This window comes from Vombatus ursinus, unplaced genomic scaffold, assembly GCF_900497805.2.
Source record: "Vombatus ursinus unplaced genomic scaffold, bare-nosed wombat genome assembly UNPS02005659.1, whole genome shotgun sequence".
NCBI classification, from domain to species: domain Eukaryota; kingdom Metazoa; phylum Chordata; class Mammalia; order Diprotodontia; family Vombatidae; genus Vombatus; species Vombatus ursinus.
In genome coordinates, this window is record NW_020945437.1 from 6,368,510 (window position 1) to 6,393,363 (window position 24,854).

Below are 24,854 nucleotides of genomic sequence, written 5' to 3' on the forward strand. Positions count from 1 at the left end.
CATTCTGTATGAGGATCATGCACATTGTGGGAGGAATCAAGATTTTGAGTTACACAATCATAGATTTAGAGCTAGAAAGAACCTTACAAGTCATCCTAACCAACGCTCTCATTTTACAAAAGAATAAATTGAAGTTAACAGAAGTTGAGTGGCTTGTCAAAGTCATACAGGTAGTAAGTGTTGGAATTTGAACCCAGTTCTTTTGATTCCAAATCCAGTCCTCTTTCTATTGCCCTGTATTAGCTTCTAAGTTAGAAGCCCTGGATTTGAATTCTAGCTCTTCTACTTACTAGCTGTGTGACTTTTCATAAGTCATGTCCCATCCCTGGGCCTCAGGTTTTCTAATCTGTAAAACGATGGGGTGGGACTCAATTATCTCCAAAGTGCCTCCCAGATCTTACACTTATGATCCTATCAATGTTCTTGCTGCCCAAAATGACATAATTACTCAATGCAAAGAGTGAGTCATTCAATCCAATTTCTATTCAATTTGGCAATAATGAAACTGTAAAGTATTTAATGAAGGTTTCAGAACAGCACGTGACTATAGATCATTAAGGAGGGAGGGAAGTAAATTATGTATTTGGAATGTTCTGTATTGGAATATTCTGGGAAAAAAAGCAGTAATTTTGTTTGGTAAGTTAAGCTGAACTTACGTAACTTTTTGAAAGTGAAGGCAAGGCTTTTTTTACATATATATGGTTGCACACAGAGTCAGTCCCAGGCCAAAATGGGAAAGGAGAATCCTAGGTACTTCGCTCAGACTCATCTTGCTCTCAGTGTTATTGACAAATCTCCCCCTTTTTATCCAATATGTTATGGGTTTAAATTTTTGACCCTTCATAGTACAAGCTGAAAAAACTTCTAAGATCCAAAGAGATTAATATGAAATGGTAGAATTCCAGACAGAGAGATTGTTTTTTAGCTCTTCCTGGCACTCCACAAATTGCTCACATTTATACCATTTCATAGAAGCATAACTTTGGGGCTTGAAGAGAACTTAGAGGTCACCAAGTTCAACTTCCCCATTTTAAAGGTGAGGAAACTAAGACACAGAGATGGAAAGTGGCTTACCCTAAATCATACAGGTAAGGGAAATATAGCAGCTGAACTGAGATCCTAACTCAGGTCCTTTGATGCCAGATCCAGTGGTTTTTCCACTGTAACAAATAATGGTTTACAAGGCACTTTCTCACAATAATCTTCTAAGATACATAGTATTATTTTTACTCTTGCCATTTTTATAGGTAGAGAAGCTAAGGTTTAGAGAAGCTTATTCTTTTTTTACCATAGCAGTGGATAGAGCACCAGGCCTGGAATCAGGAACACTTGAGTTCAAATCTTGCCTCAGGCATTAATTAGTTGTGAAACCCTGGACAAGTCACTTCACCCTATTTGCCTCAGTTTCCTCATCCATAAAATGAGCCAGAGAAGGAAATGGCGAACCACTCTCATATCTTTGATAAGTAAACTCCAAATATGGTCTCACAAAGAATTGGATATGATGGAAAACAACTCTCTTGATTTTTTCAGGGTGACACTTCTACAATGTGTTGGGGCTGGTCTTATGACTACAAGACAATACTCTTTCACTGCTCTACATCGTCTACATTGTTTATATCACTCTACATTATCCAAAAATTCTATCACTTAGCCACCTTCTCTATTTAGCAATGAGATCTGTCTAAGTAAAGGCAAGATGATGTGATGGAAAGAGCACTGGCTTTGGAGTCAAATCTTGAGTTCCAGTAATAGCTTTACCACTAACTGACTATAAATTACTTAACTTCCTGACCTTCAGTTAGCATACATTCCAGCTCAGCATTTCTACTATGTATCTCATGTATAGTCAGGACAGCAGCATTTTCTCTTCTTTATTTCATCAGTGACAGAGTGGTGCTGAGCTCTTACCTCATCCCATCCCCCTGCCTTGGATATCCAAGAGAAAGAGACTTGGGTAATTTAAATAAAGCAGCTGAGTTGGTTCCAGTTGGATACTAGCCCATTGTGGTGGTGGTGGGTAGGTGTGGAATGGTGGGGCTCTACTTAACTATTTGATATATGGGAAAAGCTGGTGTGGGCAGGAGGTACCTTTTGGGAATTTTGTCCTTCCTCCAGCTATGGAACAGAGGGGAAGTTTTACTTATGGAGCTTCAATATAGTACTAGGATACTGCTGGTTGAGAGCTGCAGAGGAAGACAGAGGATACCACCTGCTGGATGCCATGGGGAGCTGCGGGAGGAGCCATAGTGGCTGCTGAGAACTTCAAATGATGATATGAGAAGCTTTAGGTAAACAACTATAGTCAGAGAACTTCTTTGCAGGAGAGTTGAGGAACTTCAAGAAGAGATGATTAAGCAAAGCAACCCTGTGTACTCGATGTGCCTGTGGAAAAACACAATAGGAGATACATCCTGAGAAGCCACATTTGAGGCAATGTCTACTTGGATGCCTATTCATGGGATGACTATAAATGACTGTCTTTACTGACCTCTGGCAACTATTGTTCCTAGATAGGTAATATGATTTTCCATGAGCTATGTTGTCTACTTTATTTGTTTTCTTTGAACTATAAATAAAGTTGTTCAATCTTTGAGTTTTATAATTGTATGCTTTCAGGGGGAGTTGGTGAAAATCTACTCATGATCTTCTCTGAACTTAACTACTCTGGTACTCTGGTCCTTTATGACAGACAAAAGGTTCATTGTCAGCCTGTCCGGGCTGATTCAGTATTGTTCCTTTTATGACGTCTTCGTCTTAGCCAAGCTAGACTATCACCTACCCCTGCTCTCTTTCTGACCTTTCCTATCTTTGCTTATATCATTGCCCAAGCCTAGACTAGACTTTCCTTCAGCTCCATCTGTTGAAGTCTGGACATTCCTTCAAGAACCAACTCATATTCCACCACCTCCAAAAAGTCATCTCTGACATTACTTCTCTTCTCTTCTCTTTGTTTCACTTCTCCTCTCCCTCTTCTCTCATCTCTTTTATTGAATCTTATCTTATTAAATTCAGTCCAATGCACTAGCCTATCAAGATTCTTCTGCAATCTGTCAACCAGTGTGCTAACAATATCCTACAGTTTTGTGTCTTGCAAATCTGAAGGCATGGAAAGTCATGGAAAAAATGTTATGTAGCAAAGGGCTAAACATCGATGCCTTATGTAGTCCCCTGAAGACCTCCTGCCACATTGACATTGAACTATTAACAACTACTCTTGAATCTGAGCATCCAACCAGTTGTGAATTCATCTTTTTGCATTATTATCTAATCCACATCTCTCTACCTTTTCCACAAGTGTGATACTTTAGCAAAAGCTTTGCTAAAAATTCAGGTAAACATAATTTCTCCTCCATTGTTAGGTTAGTAATCCTATCAATAAATGATTTGAGGTTAGTTTGGCATGATCTGTTCTTGATGAATCCAAGTTAGTTCTTTAGAATCACTGTTTCCCTTTCTAGATGATTAGCATATATTTCTTTGATAATCTGCTCTGAATTTTTTAGCGGAAATTGAATTAAATATCACTAACTTATAGTTCACAAATTCTGTTCTCTTTCATTTTTTAAAAATTGGGACATTTTTTCTCCAATCTCATGATGTCACTTTTATTTTCCATGATCTTTCAAATAGCACTGACTGAGGCTCATCAATTACTCTTCGGTTCTTTCAGGACTTGAGGATGTACTTCATCTGGGCTGGGTGACTTGACTTCATCAAAGACTAAGTGTTCTCTTATCTCCTCCTTTCTTATTTTAAGTTTCAACTCCCTGCGGTGGACTTTTCTTTTCTGTTATTTCTATTGTTAATGTCATTCTCCTTTCAGATAAAACCAAGACAAAAGTTGAATTGCTCTGCCTTTTCCCTCTGATTAGTTATCATACCATCTACTGCTATTAATACACCATTACAAATTATTTTTTGGGCTTTTGGCAATGGAGAAAGGAGAAGGGTAAGTCCTTACAATGTAATTATTCACAGTTATTTTGAGGGTATTTTTCAGACATACCAATGGTGGGGGGATCACTCTGAGGGGAAAAGTAATGGAAATAACTGGAATAAAAAATAAAAAGTACCAGATGATTTCAAGTCCTCCTTTTCAAAAAAGTTTTTCCCCTCATCTGCTATCCTAGAAGATAATATTAGATTTTTCTTTTTGCCCTGACCTAGAATTTCATGTGGGATGGGGAACTCCCTAAGCAGAAATTCCCCTTCACCGATACATATCAGGAACTCATTTGTTACCTGATCATTTAGAGAATTGCTGTGGGACACTGAGAGGTTGAATGAGAGTCAACATGTGTCAGAAAAAAGACCCAAACCCAGGTCTTTCCTACCCCATTCTTGGCCTTTTATTCATTATGTTGTGCTTCCTTTCAGTAATAGAATATTTTCATTATTACTGTTGCTATAAAAAATTCAATAAACATTTATTGGGAATGCAAAGGCTAAAGAATGTACAAAAATATTCATATCTCTCTTAGGTAACAATGGGAATGCTCATTAATTGGGAAATGGCTGAATAAGTTATGGTATATAAATGTAATCTAATAGTATTGCACTATAAACAGTGATGAGGGGGTTTTAGAGAAACCTGGGAAGACTTGTACAAACTTATGGACAGTGAAGTGAAAAGAACCAGGGGCACAATTCATACAATTAAAACATTTTGTAAAGAGAAATAACTTTGAAAGACTTAGGAGCTCTGATCAACATAATGACTAACAATAGTTCCAGAGGACTAATAATGAAATACCACCTCCTACAGAGAGGTGGAAGACTCAGAATGTAGAATTATACATATATATGTGTATATATGTATACTTATATGCCTATTTGTGTGCCTATATATAAAATGTATACACAAAAACATATAGATATATAGTCTTTTGGACATAGCTAATGTAGAAATTTGCTTTATTTGATTACATGTGTTTATAATGGGGATTTGTTTTTCTTTCATTTTCAATTGGATTGGGGAGGGAGAAGAAGGTGGATTTTTGTTGATTGGAAAAATTAACATTTAATTAAGTAAAAGCAAGATAGTTGGTGATATAGGACTGAATTTCAAGGGAGATATTAGGGCTAGATATATAGATTTGAGAATCATCTGCAAGTAGTTGAACTTATAGGAGCTAATGAGATCACTCAATGTTATAATAAAGACCAAAAAGAGAAGAGAGCCTAGGACAGAGCCTTGGTATGATGATATGGATGATGACTGAACAAGAAAAATTGAGAAGGAATCATCAAACAGTTAGGAAGAAAGAATAATATCATGAAAACCTAGAAAAGAGAGAATGTCCAAGAGGAGAGGGTGATCCACAAGGTCACATGCTTCAGGGAGATCACAAAGGATGAAAACCGAGAAAAGGCCTTTATACTTGAGGTCATTGGTTACTTTGGACAGAATGGTTTCAGTTGAGTGATGAAAGATTACAAGCCAAATTGTGGAAGGTTTAGAAGAGAGTGGAGGGAGATGAAATGAAGGCACAGAAGTTAGGAATCAAGTGAAGGGTTTTTGTTGTTGTTATTGGTTTGTTTTGTTTTGTATTTTAAGGATGGGGAAGACATGGATGTGTTTGTATGCAGCAAGAAAGGGGTCACTAGGTAGGGGTAATTTGTAGATAAGAGAATAGGGTAGTGTTCTAGAAAGGGTAGTGTTCTAGAGAATATAGGATGGGATAGGACAAAGGGTACAGGTAAAAGGGTTGTCTTGGAGAAGAGAATCTTGTACTTCATACAAGATTTGAGAAGAGAAGAAAATAGTGGGGGAAGATGTCTGAAGGATGTGAAACAAGGCAGGAGAAGAACCTAGCTGCCTCTGGAAAATATGGATCATGAATAAGCACTCTATCTCTCAATTTTTTTTCCTCTCTCTGTAAGTCTGAGCTAGCAGAAGTCAAAGTGTGGGATTGAGTAATTGAGAATTTGGTTCCACGTGAAGATCAGGATATTGGATAGAAAAGAGAATTTCAATTTGCTACACTCCCCAATCTGTAGCTACATGGAATTCTTGAAGCCTGGCTGAGTATGGCTATGACTCACTCCCACAGTTTCCTCCATGTACCCTTTAGCTGAAGAGCTCTTTGTGCCACCACACTTATTATCCTCCATAGCAATCATAAACAGTAACCATAATGATTTAAAGACTTGGAACATATCCCACCTCCATCTTGACTCCTATATTTTTAGTCTATGCTTATACAAAAATCTCTTGATCATTTTATTTGCCTTTCTCTCAATCTTTTCTGTCTATGCTAATTTTTCATCCAGTGAAACAATTAGACATGTGCACATAACAATGCACATAAAATTCCAGGTTTATACATACAATGTTACGGTATTGTGCAGGAGGAGTATATTCTATGTATTCTGTCTGCCTTAGTTTCCTCAACTGTAAAATTTGGATAATGCCACAGGATTGTTGTGAGGATCAAATAAGACAATATTTATACTAGCACTGTGCCTAGCACTTAGTAGGTACTTAATAAATATTTATTCTCTTGCTTTCCCCATCTCCCACTCTCCTTACATATTCCTATCTTTGTATTTATGTCATTTAGTGTTAAAGGTGTTTTTTTGGGGGAGGGGTGAGAGGAATTGTAGGAGGTTAGTCAAAGTTAGATATAGAACTGTGATTTTATCAGGATGTGGAGCTCCTGGTGATGTAATTTCCCACTACCAATACTCTGAACTTTAGAGTCTTAAAGGGTTGCTGGGGGGTTGAGAGATTAAGTGCCCAGAATCATACAACATTAAGTGCCAGAGAGAGTCCTTGACAGTCTACCCCTGTTTACATCAAGCTCTCTATCTACTCTTCTATGCTTCCTCTTCATCAAAGCCAAGGTTAGTTTAACCTGGGGGACCTCATCAAGTTCTTGGTAGAATTTCTGTATTCGGGCATTCTCTGCAATACGGTTTGAAGAATTAGTACAATTATTTTTACAGCAGTCTTTTTGCCTGTGTTTTCTATGCACTCAGCAATATGAGATAACCAAAATGCCCCATGAAATGGGACAAATTCTGCTAATTTCTTCATTTGCCTCTTCACAGAGAATCTGTGAGCTACTCTTTCACTTAGATGCAACCTTCTTCTGTCTTATGGTTTCATTTTGTGCTGCAAATGGTGAGACTGATATGATTAAGTTCCTCTAGTATTATGACCAGTAGTTGATCATTGGATTAGACTCTCACATTTGGAGTGCCTCTAATCAAATTAAAATTCATAGATAATTTTAAATCCATGTGATTCATTGCAGCTTTAGGCTCCTTCCCACCCTCCCCCCACCCCACTGTTCCACTGTCACTGGAGAAGTAGAAAGGAGTAACACAGGACTCAAGGCAATTTTTATTTTTCTTTATTTTATGGATTGCCTTGGCCAAAGAATTCATCTCCAAATGGTTAGATTATTGGTCAAGAGCCTTTTTGTACTTTGCTACGGCAATCCTCAGAAAATAGATAGATTTGATTGTCGGGAATATATGTGAAGACTTTTCAATATGCAGCACTGTCTAGTGCTTAGGCTCTGCTGACATAACCCTTGATAATTGAGGGTAGTCCCAAGCCACAGTGAGGACTCAGAGTTCAGTAGGTTTGTGCTTGAAGTGACCCGTAAGAAAGCTAAGGACTCCTAAAGGCAGAGGTAAGGAGGGAGAACATTTTAGAAATGGAAGAAAACTTATGCAAAGCTCAAAGATAGGTGATGGAAAATTGTGTAGCAGAACCATAATAAGGCAGGCCAGTTTGGCTGGAATTAAAAGTGCATGAGGAATGGTCATGTATAATCAGCTTGAAATGCTGAATGTTTTAACAGCATTATGGTACTAGAGGCAATCAGGAGAGGTTAAAGCTTCTTGAGAAGGGGAGTGACATGGTCTCAATTGTGTTGTAGGAATATCACCTCAGCCCAAATGTGGGAGGATTGGAGAGGAGAGAGCTTGAGGGCAGGGAGACCAACTAGACTATTACAGTAGTCTAAGAGAGATGTGATAAAGGCTTGGATTGTGGCTCTCTGAGTGGGGAGAACCTGTCATGTAAGAACTGTTGCAGTTCTCCATTCTGGAAACATCTTTCACTGATCTACTGAAATACTCCAAGGCCTAATCCACTGAACAATCACTGATTCCTTCCTTTTGGACAATGAAAATAGATCTAACCAATTAACTATTTGGTGAGTGTTTCTCTGATAGTTACATAGGCAAGCTTTGGTAATTCACTGAAGTCAGCTGAGTGTACTTCTTTGTACCTGGTGTCAGCATGTGGATATTTAATAAAACACACAGCAGTGCTCAGCAGGCAGTATTTAAGTCTCGTGATTCTAATTAGCTCTAATTTGCATATGTGAGTTCAGGCCAAGGAATTAGGTAATTAAAAAATATACATCTCCACAGTTTACTGAAGTGGCTGTACTAACTCTCTGAACTCTTGCTGAGGCTTAGGTTTTCAGAGTTAAGATTTACGAGTACCCCACTTTTTAATCCTTGGCCAGAGTAGCCTTAGTACATCGAAAATAAATGTTCTATTTTGGAAATTTATGAAAAGAATAAGCGAATCATCCTCTCCCCATCTCTCACCTCTTTGACTTCAGGAAGGTCATCTTTATCATGTCATGATATGAAGAATATGTCATTGACACTCAACTTAGCTTTAAGTTAGCACATCCCTCTGGAACAAGGCCACCCCTGTCAGACCTTAAAAGAGTTTCATTTGACATCAAAGTGCCCAGTGTCAGAAATGCCTGGAGAAATAGGGAATTGTCCATAGATGAAGTGCATATAGTGGAATTAGGAGGTTTCAGTTAGCATTACCTCATTGTTGCATGCCTGTGAAACATGAAACCAGCGCTATGCCAAGAAACCGAAGTGCTTCCGTTTGAATTGTCTTAGGAAGATTCTGAAGATCACCTGGCAGGAGAAGATGACAGGCACTAAGGTCATTTCTCGAACTCAACTGCCAAGCATTCAGACTCTGCTTCAGAGAGCACAACTCCAATGCGCTGGCCACATTGTTTGAATGCAAAATGTATGCTTGTCAAAAAGACTATTTTATGGAGAACTCATACAGGGCAGGCATTCACATGGTGGTCAGAAGAAGTGATACAAGGACAGTCTCAAGGTCTCTCTTCAGAACTTTGGAATTGGACTTACATAACAAATGATCAGATGATCTGCATTGATTAGAGTCATTAGATATTTCATCAGTTTCAGAGACCTATGTACTTGGATCATGGAAATTGTCTACACTTCTAAAATTGCGACAATTAACAACATGATGTCACTTTGGTCCTCTTTGAGTATAAAGGACAATGACTGCTTAACTTATTCTTAGCCAATTAAAATATAAAATATACATGTTTAATTGGCAGCTACATAAAAGAATGTATTTGTTACTTAAGCAGCAGATAGAAAAGAATGCTTAATGAAATTATAATAGGTCATATGTAACTAATCATATTCAGGATATGTTTAGATGGTCCTGGTTTATTCACCAGGAGGAAAATGTAACTGATTGCTAAGATTACAACCTAGCAGAAGTTCAAAAGACATAAATACCATTCTTAGACAAAGAAAGGGGGGGGGATCACTTTTTATGCTGATTATACTGCTATCTGTCTGAAGTTGCCCAAATGATTTTTAATAGACTATAGCCTGACATTCCATAGTACATGATATGCAACTGACCAGAATTCTCTATTAAGCAAACTTCCACACACTTACAGTAAAATAATCATTGTCATTTATTCATTAAAATTAGTAGTCAATTAAAAAAAGAACTTTGGAATTTATTGTGTGACATGGGAGAAACTGTCACAGGACCACTCAGCATGGCATGCCCACATCAGAGAAGGTGCTGTCCTCTATGAGCAAAGCAGAATTGAAGTCGCTCAAAAGAAACGTGAGATGTGCAAATTTAAAGAATCCACCCCAATATTCACATGAACTATTCATGCCCCACCTGTGGTAGGACATTCTGAGCTCGTATTGCTCTGATCAGCCAGAGTCAGACACACTGAAACTTCACTCTAGCATAGTGATGTTATGTTGGTCTTCTTTGAGAACGAAGGACAACAACCAACCACCTCCCTGGACTTGAAAGGACATCACTGTGCTTTGCAAAAGACAAACTCTATTAAGCATGACAAGTAGCGGATGATTTTCTTGTCCAAACTTAGGCCTTGTGAAATACTGACTTTCTTGAAACTTTAATGTGACCTTGAACTGAATTTCCTACTTGCATTTTGGATCCCACTAACAATTTGTTACTAAAAGTGTTTTATATGAAATGTTATATGGTTAATTCTATTAAGTCAATAAATTTAAAAATTTTTTAAAAAATTGTTGTTAAGTATTTTGTGCCCTGTTTGGTTTGTACTTCTTGCTTGTCACTCCTGTAATTGGCCCTCCTGATGCACAAGACCTACCTCTTATTTCTTGGCCCACATAAATGAAAGATTGTTTTTCAATTTTATTTTTAATTTATGGAATAAAACAAACATTTGCATAACATAGTATAATTTTTTTAAATGATTGCACATGAAACTGCCAATCTCTTATGTACAACTTGCTATTCCTTTTAAATATATAATAAAATTGTCATATAGATTTCTTTTCTTTTCCTTTTTTTCATCCCCTCCATCCTAGAGAGATGACTCCCATTAGACACAAATATGGATATATATGTAAAATCATTCTATACATACTTCTATTTATCAGTTCTTTTTCTGGATGTAGATAATGGCTTTTTTCATATGTCCTTTGAAGTTAATTTGGGTATTTATAATAGTCAGAATGACTTATTCACTCAGTTATTCTTAAAACAATACTACTTTTACTAGATACAATGTTCTCTTGGTTCTGCTCATTTTGCTCTGCATTATTTCATGCAAGTCTGTCCATGTTTTTCTAAGACCATCAAGCTCATCATTTCTTAAAGCACAGTAGTATTTCATCACAATCATATACCACAACTTATTCAGCCATTCCCAAATTAGCAGGTATTCCCATAATTTCCAGTTCTTTGCCACCACAAAGAGAGCTGCCATAAATATTTTAGAACATATAGGTCCTTTTCTTTTGCCACCTAAAGATTAACAATTCAGACTTTCCCATGCTGGCCTGAACCCTCTGGCTCTCCCAAGACCACAGCATTTATTATGGTAGACTATCTGTCACAGACCAAAGGGAATGCTTACATTCTTGTAAGAGAAAGGAAAGACAAGTAAAAAAGATGGTCTTTAAAAATTGGAATATACTTGAAAAAGAGGAGGTTAATAATAAGATCAGGTATGGACTTTGAAAATTACTTAAGAAGAAGATAGTGTTATCCATCCTGGGAAAACATGGTGTAATGAAAAGGGACATTAAAGGACATTGTCAATAGTAGTCAGGACATATGGGTTTCATTCCTCTCTACATCATTTACTAACTGAGTGATGTCAAGCAAATCACTTAACCTCTCTAAAGCTCAGTTACTTGTTCCTTACCTGTGCCTTACCAGTACCATACCACTTCTGGGCCATTTCCAAACCATGTCTATACATCTACCCTTGCTTCCCCTCTCCCAACCAACTTTCCAACTCTAACCTCCCTTTATGTATTTTGTCTTCCCCTTTTAGAATATAAGTTTCTTGAGGGGAGGCACTGTCTTACTTGCTTAGGCAGCAAGTCTGGCACATCCCAAGCTTTCACTCAGTGCACCCACAATTATTTTTTAAATAGGTCCCCCATTATCCTCCATATTATAATTATTGTTTGCATCTTTAGATTTTCATTCTTGAGAGCTTCCGATCCTTTTTCAGCTGATGACATCTGCAAAGTTTTAGGCTACGGCAACCTGCCAATGTCCTCTGGGCTGCATGCCCAATTATTCCCAGCCTTCTTTTCCTTTACAACCATGCATTTGAAAATGGGGTGGTAATTTGTTTCTATGGTTCTCACATTTTATACTTCAGTAGCCAGTTTCTTCTTATTTAATTAGGTACAGAATAGCTACTCTTGTTACTCCCTCCACCTTTTAGAAGATGAAATTATCACTTAGGCAAGAGAAGAATTTATTAATGCTATTCTTCTTTTAATACGAGGAATGTTCTAGCAGATAGCATGAGATTTAAAATCTCCAATCACTACTATATCCTCTTTCTGTACCATCTGATTCCTAAACTCCACATCTATTTCTTACTCTGTACAGGTGGTCTATAGCAGTGGAGTCAAACTCAAATGAAAAACAAATGTCTGCTACATATTGACTTAGAAAACTACAAAGTAACATTATCTGTGCTGTACTGTATTTGTATTTATTTTGTTTGACATTTCCCAATGACATTTTAGTCTTGTTCTCTAGGAAGTGTTTGACACCTATGATCTATGATATACTCCTTCAACAATATTGATTCTGTTTCTCTCTTTACTCAAGTGCTCTCCGCCATGCTTTTCTTTTCTGGTTTCTAGATTTCATGGCACAGATTTTAAATATACAATACTACTTGCACTCTTTATCTATTCTACTTATTTTGAATAACATACTTTTTCAAAATCATATTCCAATAACTCCTATCTTAGCAAGCCTTAGTGATACATACGAAATAAAATTTGCTTCCTTGCATTCCTTGCTCATAGCTTGTTCTTTATTCCTTTGTGTACACGTCTAAGGGTTTTATTGCTGTCTTTTTTTGAATGTCATCTCTTCTAAATTAACAGGTACCTCTACTGATTTTCTTCTCCTTATGATGTATTGCTGATTTTCTAGTGGTATATATGCATAGGTAGTTTTTTTTCTTCTTCCTTTTCCTTTCAAGTTAAAGCCTTCTTGATCAAATTATGTGCATGTGTGTATAGAAATATATGTGTATATGTGTACACAAATATATTTTGTCCTGTCTTGTTTTCAGGCAACATCTTCCAAACTAGCTATTCACATCCCAAATCTACCATTGTCTTCTGAAACCCCTATTTCATAAAGCAATATGACTACAAAATTATTTGAATTTGTTATTGGGAAATAGTTCAGAGATCTAGTTTCATTTCTATGAATACATCTCCTCACCAAGGCACAGTGTAATCACTCCATGCCTTAGTATATGTTTTCATTAGCTCTTTTGGCCTATCCAAATACAGCTGCAGAAAAATTAAAACAATGCTAACCTCCTAGATATATTTCATGTTTGTCAAAGCTTAAATGATCAAAGCTTAAATGTCAAAGCTTAAAACTGCACTGAAGTTTTCTGTTAGTATCTCTAGTGTAAGAATATCACTTCCAAACCCACTTAATATACCAAAACTTAGATTTATCTTTTTTTTTTCACAGAATCTTAGCATGAGCAGAAGCTTAGAGATCAACTAACCCGCTTTCTTTATTCTACAGAAGAGTCCAGGCCCAGAGGACGCAGTAACTTATTTACTTTGTGGATGAGCAGAGATCTAGAACCTCAGTGTTCTGTCTTCCAATCTAATGTTTTGTTTTGTTTTGTTTTTGTGGGGTTTTTGTTTTGTTTTGTTTTTTTTCCCCCACTAAGTGATCCACACTTTTCTTAAAAAGTAAATCAGGGAAAAGAAACCATATGACAAAATTATTTAGAGCAATATTTTTTTTTCAGTAACAAAGAAGTGGAAACTAAGGAGGTGTCCATCAATTTGAGAATGTCTAAATAAATTGTGATATATGAATATAATAGAATAATATTGTGCTATAAAAAACAGTGAAAAGGATGGTTTCAGAGAAAGTTTGGAAGATCTGTCAGAAGTTACACAAAGTGAAGCAAAACAACCCCATAAGAATGATTTTTTTTTTATAAAATAACTATAATGCTGTAGAGATAAATGGATCTGAAAGACTCTGATGAATGACAAGGCCAATTATGATTCGAGAAGGCTGATGATGAAGCATGTCACCCCCCTCTTAATAGAAGGATGATGAAATCATCATGAAGAATGAGTCATATGTTTGGACATGGCCAATGTGGGAATTTATTTTGCTTGACTATGCATATAAGGAGGGAGGTAGAAAGGAAAGAAGATAGATTATTCTTAACTGAAAAAAATGCTTTGAAAAGGTAATCAAAGACAATAGATTACTTTTCAAGAAGGCATACATGCATTAAATAAAATGCTGCATTAGAGTCAAAAGATCTGTGTTTGAATCCTGATTCTGTCACTACTACCTGTGTGACCTTAAACAAAACATTTAACTTCCCTGGTCCTTGGTTTGCTCATCTGTGAAATGAGGTATTTGGACTAGATAACTTCTAAAGACCCTTACAGCTTTAACCCTATGAGAAAATGAACTCCTTTAATGATATGTAAAATGCTCAATTTCCAAAAATTCAACTCATGCAACTTCTCATGAACACTAGTCATTTTCCCCATAATTAGAAGAGCTGCAATTTATCTTGGGACTAAATATCTTTCCAAATCTGTAATGAGCTGATGACATTTCATAAAAATATGAGATTCCCTTCCTCTGGTATTCTTCCTTAGGTAAAAAAAAAAAAAAAGCTCAAAATTTAGTGAAATAATATGAGCCTAGTACATCAGTTCTTACTTTATCAGACCTTGGTGAGCTATGGTCGATACATGGTATTGACTAATCCAGAGCAGGAATTATTAAACTTCAACTAATCCTACCACTAACATAACATTTAAATATTATTTCTAGTAATTAATATTTGGTTATAATTGGAGGGAAAAAGGTCATTTCAGAGAAATACATGCATGAGGATCAGGATTATAGAGAATAATAATTCCTTACAATCTCCTGTAAATGAGCTTGCACAGCCTGGTAATTACAGGAAAGGCACTGACTGACCTTTATGTGCACACAGCAAGCAGCGGTAGTAACAGGCACAGAGCTATGAGGCCAAGCGGCTTGACTGTTAATCACCAACTCCCTCCATTTGGATTTACACTCTTATTTCTGATCCCAGTCCAGCTGTTGTGAAGAATAGGTCAGCTGTTTGAGGGACCCTCCTTTAAGTCGAAGTCACAAATCATTGCATTTTGGACGTCCCTCCCTCACTGCAGTGGTCCTGGTGGGAGTCTTCTCTCTGAAAGAAAAAAAAAGTTCAGAAGATATCAATCAGGGCTCACAGGATAAATCAGACATAACAGACACCCACCAACCAAGCGAGTGGGGCAAGCTGAGCTAATTCTTTCTCTACTTCTGTCTCATGTATACTAATCACCCGCTTATCACAGACTGGACTCTAGGCTTTGCCCCTCGCTAGCCCCAATTGAGACCATGCTATAATGACTGGTTTTCGAACTTGATTCCAATTTCAACAATGGTTCTTTTAGTTCCACAACTCATCTTTATCTTGGCTTGTTTGGATATTGATTCTGTCCCATACTTGCGCAAGACCTTTTTGTCTGTAATTATCCCTGCTATCTGAACTGAGGAATGTTCAGGCAATCAATCAAGAAATCGATAAGCGTTTATTAAGCTTACTATTTGTCAGGCATTTTGCTAAGCACAAACAAAAGCAAAAACATAAAACCATTCCCTGTCCCCAAAGGGCTCACATTTTAATGGGAATAAATAACATGCACATTTTTAAAAGTTCATACAAAATACAAAAAGGAGCTGGAGTACTTCTTACTCCCCATTGCCTCTTCCATGTTACTTTTATCACTCCAATACACCCTCCATTCAGCCAGTATAGGGATTTTCCTAAAGCACAGGTCTGACCAGGTCACACCCACCCACTCCCCCCCCCACCCCCTGCCCTTCTTCCCACTCAGTAAAATCCTGAGTCTCCCTAATACCTCCAGGATGAAATACAAAATTCTCTGCTTGATGCTCAAAGCCTTTCATAATCTAATTTCCACCTACCTTTCCAGTCTTTTTGTAGCTTATTCCCACCACATAATCTTTGATCCAGTGACACTGGCCTTGATGTTCCATAAAAAAGACACACTAACACCCTATCTCTCTTCTCTGGGCATTTTTTCAGGCTGTCCCTTATGCCTAGAACGTTCTCTCCTCATCTCTCCCTACTGCCTTCCTTGGCTTCCTTTAAATCCCACTAAAATCTTTACAGAAAGACTTCTCACCAAATCTCTCCAATATTAATATATTATAATATATTATATAATGTTATATGTAATATATAACTATATATAATTAATAATATATAATGTAATATATAATATTTAATATTTCTAATATTTTCCAATTTATCCTGCATGTCAACTATCCTTGTTTATTTTTTTATCTCCCCCATTAGATTGTATGCTCTTTGAGGACAGAGACCGCTTTTTGCCTCTTTTTGTATCCTCAGTGCTTAGCACATCCAGTACATGTGGAAGGCTGGACTTTAACCCAGACCATCTTTACTTTCTAAGGCCAGTGAGCTATCCATCATACAACACTTCCTATCACTGTCTTTGTCATAAAATCTAAACTGGAATTTAAAATCATTATTCATATCTCTTGCTCTGTTTTCTAGAAATTATTTTATTTTATGAAACTTGCCAGCTTTTTCATGAAATTTGAAACATCATAGAAACATAAAGCTTTTCTGATCCTAATTGACAATAAATTTTACCCCTTGATTCTTATCAGGCAAGGCTAGATTTGTTTCAGCCAAAAGATACCTGGTATGTGATAATAAAGTACTTGACTTTTTCATTGATCTCCTTTTTTATTTACAAGATAGCTATTGACATTTATTCAATCAAAGTGTTAGTGCAACTGGCTTAAAACTTTGCTATGTCTGAACCAGTGCATTTAAGTGTATTGTGCTGCATAATTGCACGAAGATTGTATTGTAAAAATGTTAACTTAAAATACATTCATGAGGTAGTAACTTTTTTTTAATGTTGTGAGATCCTTCATCCACTCAAGCCAGTCAGTTAACATTTATTAAGTACCTCCTATGTGCCAGGCACTGTACTAAGGGCTGGGCATACAGAGAAAGGCAAATAGTCCTTGCCTCAAAGACAATTGAACAGAGGAAGACAATACTTTAAAAGAAGCATTAAAACGGGGTGGGGGTTGTACTTGGCAGGAACATGATGAAGTTCTGCAGCCCAGTGGGAAATGATGAGATGGCTATCCTGGGCACCCTCCTTAAATGGAGGATCTCGGAGGAGTTCTCTGATGTCTACCCTCCACCTCTTTAATCAGAAGGAGGGAGAGGCCCTCATGGCAGGGGGCTGAATCTGATTCCTCATCACAGTGTAGAGATAGCAAGCTTTGTCAGATCCTGTCTATCAACAAGCATTTACTAAGTCCCTACTATGTGCCATACATGAATAAATGAATGAATGAAATATTTATTAGGCACTTACTGTTTGTTGTTGTTTGTCCTTCATCAGTGGCATCACAGGGTGATGTCTTGACTTATGTGTGAATTGGATTTAAGTGAGGCAGAGTTGCACAAAGTCATTAGCCTCACTATCTCTTCCAGAGTCATAAAAGTCCAGTGGCAAGACAAAAGTCAAGACAACTGGTGATAGTCCAGGATGCAATGGATGACCTTGGCATCTTTGATGTCTGACCAAGCTCTAAGCACCCCCAGTGCCTGCTTCAGCTACCTTCATGGCTGTTGGAACAAAACTTTAGGGGTACAGAGAGAAAAGGCATTCCTTGCCCTCAAGGAGCTCATATTCTAATGAAGGAGACAATAGACTTGGAAGTTTTGAGTTATAAGTTAAAAGGAAAAGTTTCATGATCCTTGGGGTATAAACAGTAAAGCAGATGTTAACGTCTTTTCTTTATTGTCATTATTTAATGTCATTATTCCCGAGGCTCTTCAGTTCAAGGTCCTGAGCTATCACCATTAGGATCTAAAGGGAGGTGGTGGTCAAAGCATTGGTCAAGATTTGACTTGCTTGGCACATGCTTTCTCCTGTCTCTTTTGGTGTATCAGCCTTGCAGCTTCAGTGAGGCTGGCTTGCCTACCCTGTTTGTGGCAACTGGTTGGCAGTTGGAGGGGATGGTTGGCTCTTTCTCCACAGGAGTTGCCTCCCCAAAAGATAACTGTGAGGGCTGGGCTGAAAGCAGGAATTGAGGTCCAGGAAGTACTGCCACTCCTGTACTCCTCTGCCTGTTGGTGGTGAAGAGGGTGGGGGTTTTGGGGTGCTCTTAGATGCACAGAGGCACCCCAAGATGGTGGGGAAAAAGCCCAGATCACGGCGCGGATCTGCCTGAATGAATTCAACTCAGATCTTCTTCCAGCCAGAGAAAAAGTTTATTAAAGATGAGCATATAGGCCAGACTCCAAAGAAACCCAAACTTCAGTGATCTAAATGAGATTTAAGGTGGTCAGGTGACACTCGCAAGGATGAGCTGCGTGAGGCAGTCTAGAAAGCTCAGTGTCTGAGTGGGGGCTGGGGTGGATAGGCCACCTGACGCCCATGAGGACGGGCGGGCATGAGGGGTCTCAGCTTCTAGGCTTGAGAACAGCTCAGCCTCAGAATAGGGGAAAGGTGAGTCTTAAGTACAGACTGGGGGAGGGGACATGCAGTTTGGAGTGACGGGAGGAGGGGTCCAAGGAGTGGCCAAGCAGTTTGGGGTGAGGAGAGGAGGGGTCTAGGGAGATCTGGATGGGGGTGGCCAGCAAGCTGGGGTAAATGGAACACTGGCGCCTAGCTAGGATTAAGGGTGGGAATGGCCAGGAAGGCAAAACAATGGGAAAGCCAGTTGATGGGGGAGGTGGACCATTTGGAAAAGGGTCCAGGTGAGAATTTCCGTTTGGAATGTCTGAGTGATTTGAACAGACAATGAGAATAGATAATGAAGGGAGCTGGAAGGGGAAGTTTGCTTTCAAAGGGAAATAAGGCAGTTTCTAAAACTTTAAGGGACCAGTAAACAAACTGAAGTCACCAGGTTCTTTTTAGGGGCCGGGGAAGAAAGATGTCAAAGAGAGATAAGTGAGTCTAAAAGTTTTAAGGTTTTTCTGGGAATTGTAAGCAAACCTCTTCAGTGGTAGTTGGTCAGTAGTTGTTGCTGGTGGTGATAAGGAAGGTGGACCCCCTCTCCACAAAGATTTCTCCCCTCAATGATGGCTGTGAGCACTGGGATAGAAACACGTCTAGTGGTTTGGAAGGGCTCTGCTATTCCCAAGGTTCTTGGGTTCAGGGTTTTTAGGTGTCCCCAGCAGTGTCTGAAGGGAGATGGTGGTAATGGTACCGGTGGTGACACATGGTGATAGGCACAGGAGATATAGATATAAATTATGGAACAATCCCTGCTCTCAAGAAGTTTACATTCTATCTGTCTCGATATAGAAGGCTTTATACATGTTTTCCCCCAATAGAATGTAAGATCCTTGAGGTCAAGGATTTTTTTTAACTTTTCTCTTTGTGTCCCTAGCATCCAGAATTCCAGACACAAACATCTTCAATAAATGCTTATTGAATTGAATATGGCCCAGACACACACACTTCATGCCTGTTGTCCAAAGACCCTCCTTGTCACGATTGGAGATGCTCATCTTAAGGTGGACCATGAAATGATTTTTTTTTTCATTTTTGGCCACAGTTACAAATAAAGACTTTCTCTTAAGGTGCAGAAGAGTGATAATCTGCACTGGTGAAGGGAACAACCACATGGAGGAATTCATAAATCTTTGAAGTTGAAGTGGGATATCCTTCCTATTTATCCTGTATGTAGCTTGCTTTGCATATATTTGTTTGTGTATGGTCTCCCCCGTTAGATTGCAGGCTCCTTGAGGGGCAATGACTGTCTTATGACTCTTTTTGTATTCCCAGAGCTTAGCACAGTACCTTACACATAGTAGATAGTTAATAAATATTTATGATCAATTATCATTGTTCACAGTGAACATCCTAAATCAGCTAAATGTAGTGTCAGCATATAAAGGAAACATTTAAATGTGACTAAATGTTCAAATCAGGAAAGCAAAGGACAACACAGATTTAAAGTGACTATTATGATAGCTCACATGAACAATAAAAAATAATAATAAAATTTATATTATAATTTATAATATTATATATTATAAATAGATATTAATTTAATTATTTTAATATTACTGTATATAATATATAATATTATAATTTAATATTATAAACACACATTATAAATATATTATTTTATATTAAAATTATAAAAATCAAATTTCATTATCAAATGAAATATAATAAAAAACAATCCTGAAAGCAATGATATGCATTAGACGGAGAAACACAACAGCCTCAGTTCCATTCTATCCTGTACCTTGGGCAATAAGCATAATCATTATCATAAACATAACCATTATCATCATTGTAACACCATCTATTTATATAATGCATTGTAGTTTTACAAACCTTTAAATAATACCACGTAGAAGGTAGTGCCTGAATTATCATCTTGACCCAGGTCTCCAGATTTCAAGTGCCAGGGCTCTTCGGAGTACAATATACTGCCTCTCTGAGTAAGCCATCTCCATAAATCAAGGTGAACTAGGCCTAAGGCAGTTTCTACAGGGCAGTAGGCCATTGCTGATTCTTGTTCACATGCCTCAACACTGAGAAAAAAGTGAAAAAATACCAGGTTATCCCCAGTGCAGTAGCTCTCTTGGGTAAATCCATTCTTGGCAAAGTATAACATACTTCCTTTGTGCCCATTCCAATTCCCACCCCTCCCCACCTATCTTTCACCAGCCTGCATGGCTGATTCTGACCCTTATGAGGAGCATAACAAAATAGTGAAAGGAGAAGTTCATTTCCATCTGGGGGAAAACCTTTATTGGAGGGACTAATCAAGAAGACAAGTATACTCTGAAAGGGTTAAATGCATATAGTCAAGAGATATAGAGCTGAAAGGATCATTAAATGTCAATCTGGTCCAAACCCCTCATTTTCCAGGAGAAGCTGAGGCCACAACAGAAGAGGTAACTTGCTCAGATGTGATAAGTAAAATCAGGGTTCAAACAAATTCTTTGACTATGAATTCTGTGTTTTTCTCACTGCACTGTACTGCTTCAAGGACATTTCCTCAAGGAAGTGGGGAGAAATGCTAAGTTATGTGGAGTTTCCATAGTGCATAGACTGGCTAGTTATATGAGTTGTCCTTTAATGATTTAATTTTAAATAAATATTTAAATTTTAATTTCAAATTAGGTAAGTCACATCTCTAATTTTATTGGGTCAGCTATATTCAGGATGATATCTGCAAATGGTTTGGTTTTTCTTAATGCAAAAGTGTTATCAATTATGAGTAATCAGATCCACTCTTTTGCCAACTATTAAAACAACTAGAAGGGAAAAAAATAACTAAATCATGCTCTAGAGTCTCTATGAAATGAAAAGGCATGTTAAATTACTGTCTCTTAAATATGAGATTGCAACCTTAGAACTCCAATATTTTAAGGTTATTCCCCCTCCCCCACTCAAGCATGTTTCAGCTGTATATCACCCCAGCTCAAATTTTTAATTTTATATATATGTATGTATATAAAACCCTTGAACTTTAATTAACATGTGTGAAATGCCTTGAAATACTCAAGATGAAAAGTATTAAATACAAAGTATGAGTAGCTGTAATAAATTAGCATGTGTTAAAGTATTATGTTCAAACTACCCTAAAGATGTTTTATTAACACTGGGTATTTTAGGGGCAGGGCCTGAATCTCCGAAAAACAAATATGCTGACACTGAAGAATTTTTTTTTTTTTGTGAGGCAATCGGGGTTAAATGACTTGCCCAGGGTCACACATCGAGGAAGTGTCAAGTGTCTGAGGCCAGATTTGAACTCAGGTCCTCCTGACTCCAGGGCCAGCATTCTATCCACTGTGCCACCCAGCTGCCCTTTGCTAAAGCAATTTTAATAATATTATTTATTCCTAAAATGTTCCTTTCTTTGTTATAACACTTTGTAAGTAATATGGGAGAGAAAAGAAATGGGACAGATTTTTCCATTCAGATATTGGTGATTTTGCATTTTAAAAGCGTGACTTAAACCCAAAGGTGACAATTACCAAAGCCATATACTAATTCACCTTTAAAGCTTGTTTGGATTTATTTATACTTTAAACCAAATGGATTCTTCTTATCTAAACAAGTGGAATTGAAAAACATTCTATAACCCATTTTTTTAGAATTGTAAATTACATAATTGAGCGTTTCCAAATTACCTCATAGTGGAGTCACTTACTGTTGAGTCTTACAAAGAAAAAACACTTACTTACTTGGTAAGTACTTATGTCTGGTCTTATTGTATCCTTAACGGGATACAATAAGACCTCCATGCTATGTATAGACTTGGATGATGTGCTTGGGTCATGTTGCTGGATTTTTTTCCCCTTTTTTTTTTCTGTTACAAGCAATAACTTTCTCAGTAGGGAAGTAAGGGGAAGGGATATATTTAAAGGAAAAAATTACATATACATATGCATACATATATACATATATGCATGTGTATATGTGTATATATGTATATATATATATATATATATTCCATTTCAGTAGTTTATAGAGTTCTAAATTGGGAGGGATCTTAGGAATCAATTAGTTGAATTCCATTTTACAGATAAAGAAACTGAGGCCCAGAGAAACCAAGTAATTGTGCTAAGATCACATAGGTTAGTAGAAGTGGTATGAGAAGCTAAGAACTTTTGTTTTCAAATCAAATACTCTTGAGTAGAGCACAGTGCATGGGCCTTAGTTTCTTCATCTGAAAAATGAGAATGTTGGACTAGTAACCTCTAAAATGCCTTTTACCTCTAGACCTATGATCTTGATTCCATTCAACACCCATTAAGTAGGTGCTATTTTATTGAAGCCAATGAAAGACTTCTTTATCTAAATTAAACTACAGCTAGTCTTGATTAGTGCAAATAATGATAGTAGGAATAAAGAATCCAGTGAAATGGTTGCATGTATTCCAATTTGCACTATTCAAAGTTTTAGCTATATAAAATATGACAATTGGTTTCAGCCCAATGGAAATACAATCTAATGGACCAGCTGTAAAACTTTTCCTAGTTGATTTCTTCCTTTGTCTTTAAAATCTCCAATCCCATAAAAATTAGATAGAAGTTAGCTAATTAGAAACTAGAAGATAAGAAGAAGGGGTTACTGCCTCTCTGAAGGGACTAAAACCCCTATTTGCCTCCAGTGACTTGTGACTTCAGTGTGAACCTTAACCAGCAATAAATCTACCATCATGATTATACTTAGAATACATGTAATCTTCTTAGCGTATTGAAACTGTGAAAATCTCCTTCATCTTCAATTATTTTTTATTTGACCTATTTCTTTCCCTCAGCAAGAGGGAGAACATCTACCTAATCCCCTGGCTGGAAAGTAAGGGTCTTTGCAGGCAGAAGGAATGTGGTCTTAGCTACCATAAGCTGTGAGATATTGACTGGCCTGCTATTCCCCAAGGGGGGTCCTTGGAAACTCTTCAGGGTTCCCTGGGCAGGGGGTCCTCTAGGGCAACTTCAAAGATGATGTTCTTATCAGCAGCGGTTCTGATTAAGTTCTGCAGGGGCACAACTCTGAGAAGTGTACAAACCTCCATTGTTTTGTTTTGTTTTCTTTTGTTTTTTGCCATTGGGAGGATCAGGAGTCTGGAGGTACTTGGGTAACAAGTGGGCCTGGTGTTCAGGGAGGCTGACATTTTGGTGGTAAATTCCAAATGAAGACTATTAAAGGATAATTCGCCTAGGAAAAAGACACTGGGTTGAGGGTAGAGGGTGTTGAGAAACACCTAATAGTCTTCAAGTACTGTATTTGAAGGTGTTTCTTGTGGGAGGGAAATATGACTTAATCTGCTTTGGCTCAGAGGGCAGAATGAGTAGCATTGTGTGGAAATTTCAGAGGCAAAAATAGGCTTTATGGAAGGCAAAACAAACTTCCTAGTAACTAGAAATATCTGAAAGTAGACTGGGCTGCATTGGGAAGTCCTTGGATTTTTCCTTGCTAGAGGGCTTCCAGGAAAGCTGGACAGCATATTGTAGTCGGGATAAGGGTTGAATTACTTGTTTTCTAGGTACATTCCCTCTCTAAGATTCAACACTCTGGGTGTCTAAAACCCAGTTCAGTCTCAAAGCTAGGATGTACATTAATTTATTGATGCTCAGAAGGGTTGTGCCAAGCATCATCTAGCTAGCTGCAGCTTGAAAAGAAAAGTCATTAAAAGAAACCAATACCTTATTTTAAAACCCAACACAATATTTATGCACAGGAATAGAGACTGGATCTATGATTCCATTGGTCTACAGCAGGTTCCCTACTCCCTGTTTAGAGTGCATCCAGGTGAGGGAATTCCCTCTATCTAAGTAGCTTAGCACTTTCTCTGCAAATTAGAGTCTCAGAGAGTTGCCTTAAAGTACTGACATGTTCAGGGACTTATCCAGGGTCATATGGTAAGCATGCGTCAAAAAAGGGACTTGAACCCTGGACTTCCTGACTTTGAGGATGATTCTCTATAGCCAAGCTATTCTTGTAAATGTGTATTTGCTTCATTTAAATTCTATTTGAAAAGTATTTGTTAGCCCTCCTAACCTTCATGTTCTATCCCCAAAGCAGGCCTTGAGCAGGAGTAGAAGGAGGGGGAGTAGCACTCCAGGTATTTAAAAGGCTTTAATTTCATTCCACCACTTATGGATTGTGGTAGAGTCTTTTCATTATCAAATTAAATCTCATACTATATTTGGTGAGGACCTGGCTTTGAATCCTGGCCCTGCTATTTGTCTGACCATGGGCTTGTCACTTCTCTTAGGGACTTCAGTTTCCTCAATTTTAAAGTAAAAATATTAGAAACATGACCTTTAAGAATGTTAGATTTAGTTAGAGGTTGAACCTTAGTTCAAACCTTAGCTCTGCCACTTACCGCTTGTACAAATAAGGTGGTCATCTCAACTATGTCTTCATTCTTCATCTGCAGAATGAGGGGGTTGAACTTG

General features: G+C 37.6%; 1 long non-coding RNA gene across 1 annotated transcript; it reads right to left on the reverse strand.

Moving 5' to 3' along the window:
- Positions 1-2,097: 2,097 nt before the first annotated feature.
- LOC114032648 lies at positions 2,098-24,836 on the reverse strand. The gene is made up of 5 exons (XR_003567859.1): positions 24,782-24,836; positions 20,272-20,471; positions 14,804-15,041; positions 8,812-8,907; positions 2,098-2,385 (listed from the first exon to the last, which is right to left on the reverse strand). It is a non-coding gene; the product is annotated as an uncharacterized LOC114032648 (long non-coding RNA).
- Positions 24,837-24,854: the final 18 nt, after the last annotated feature.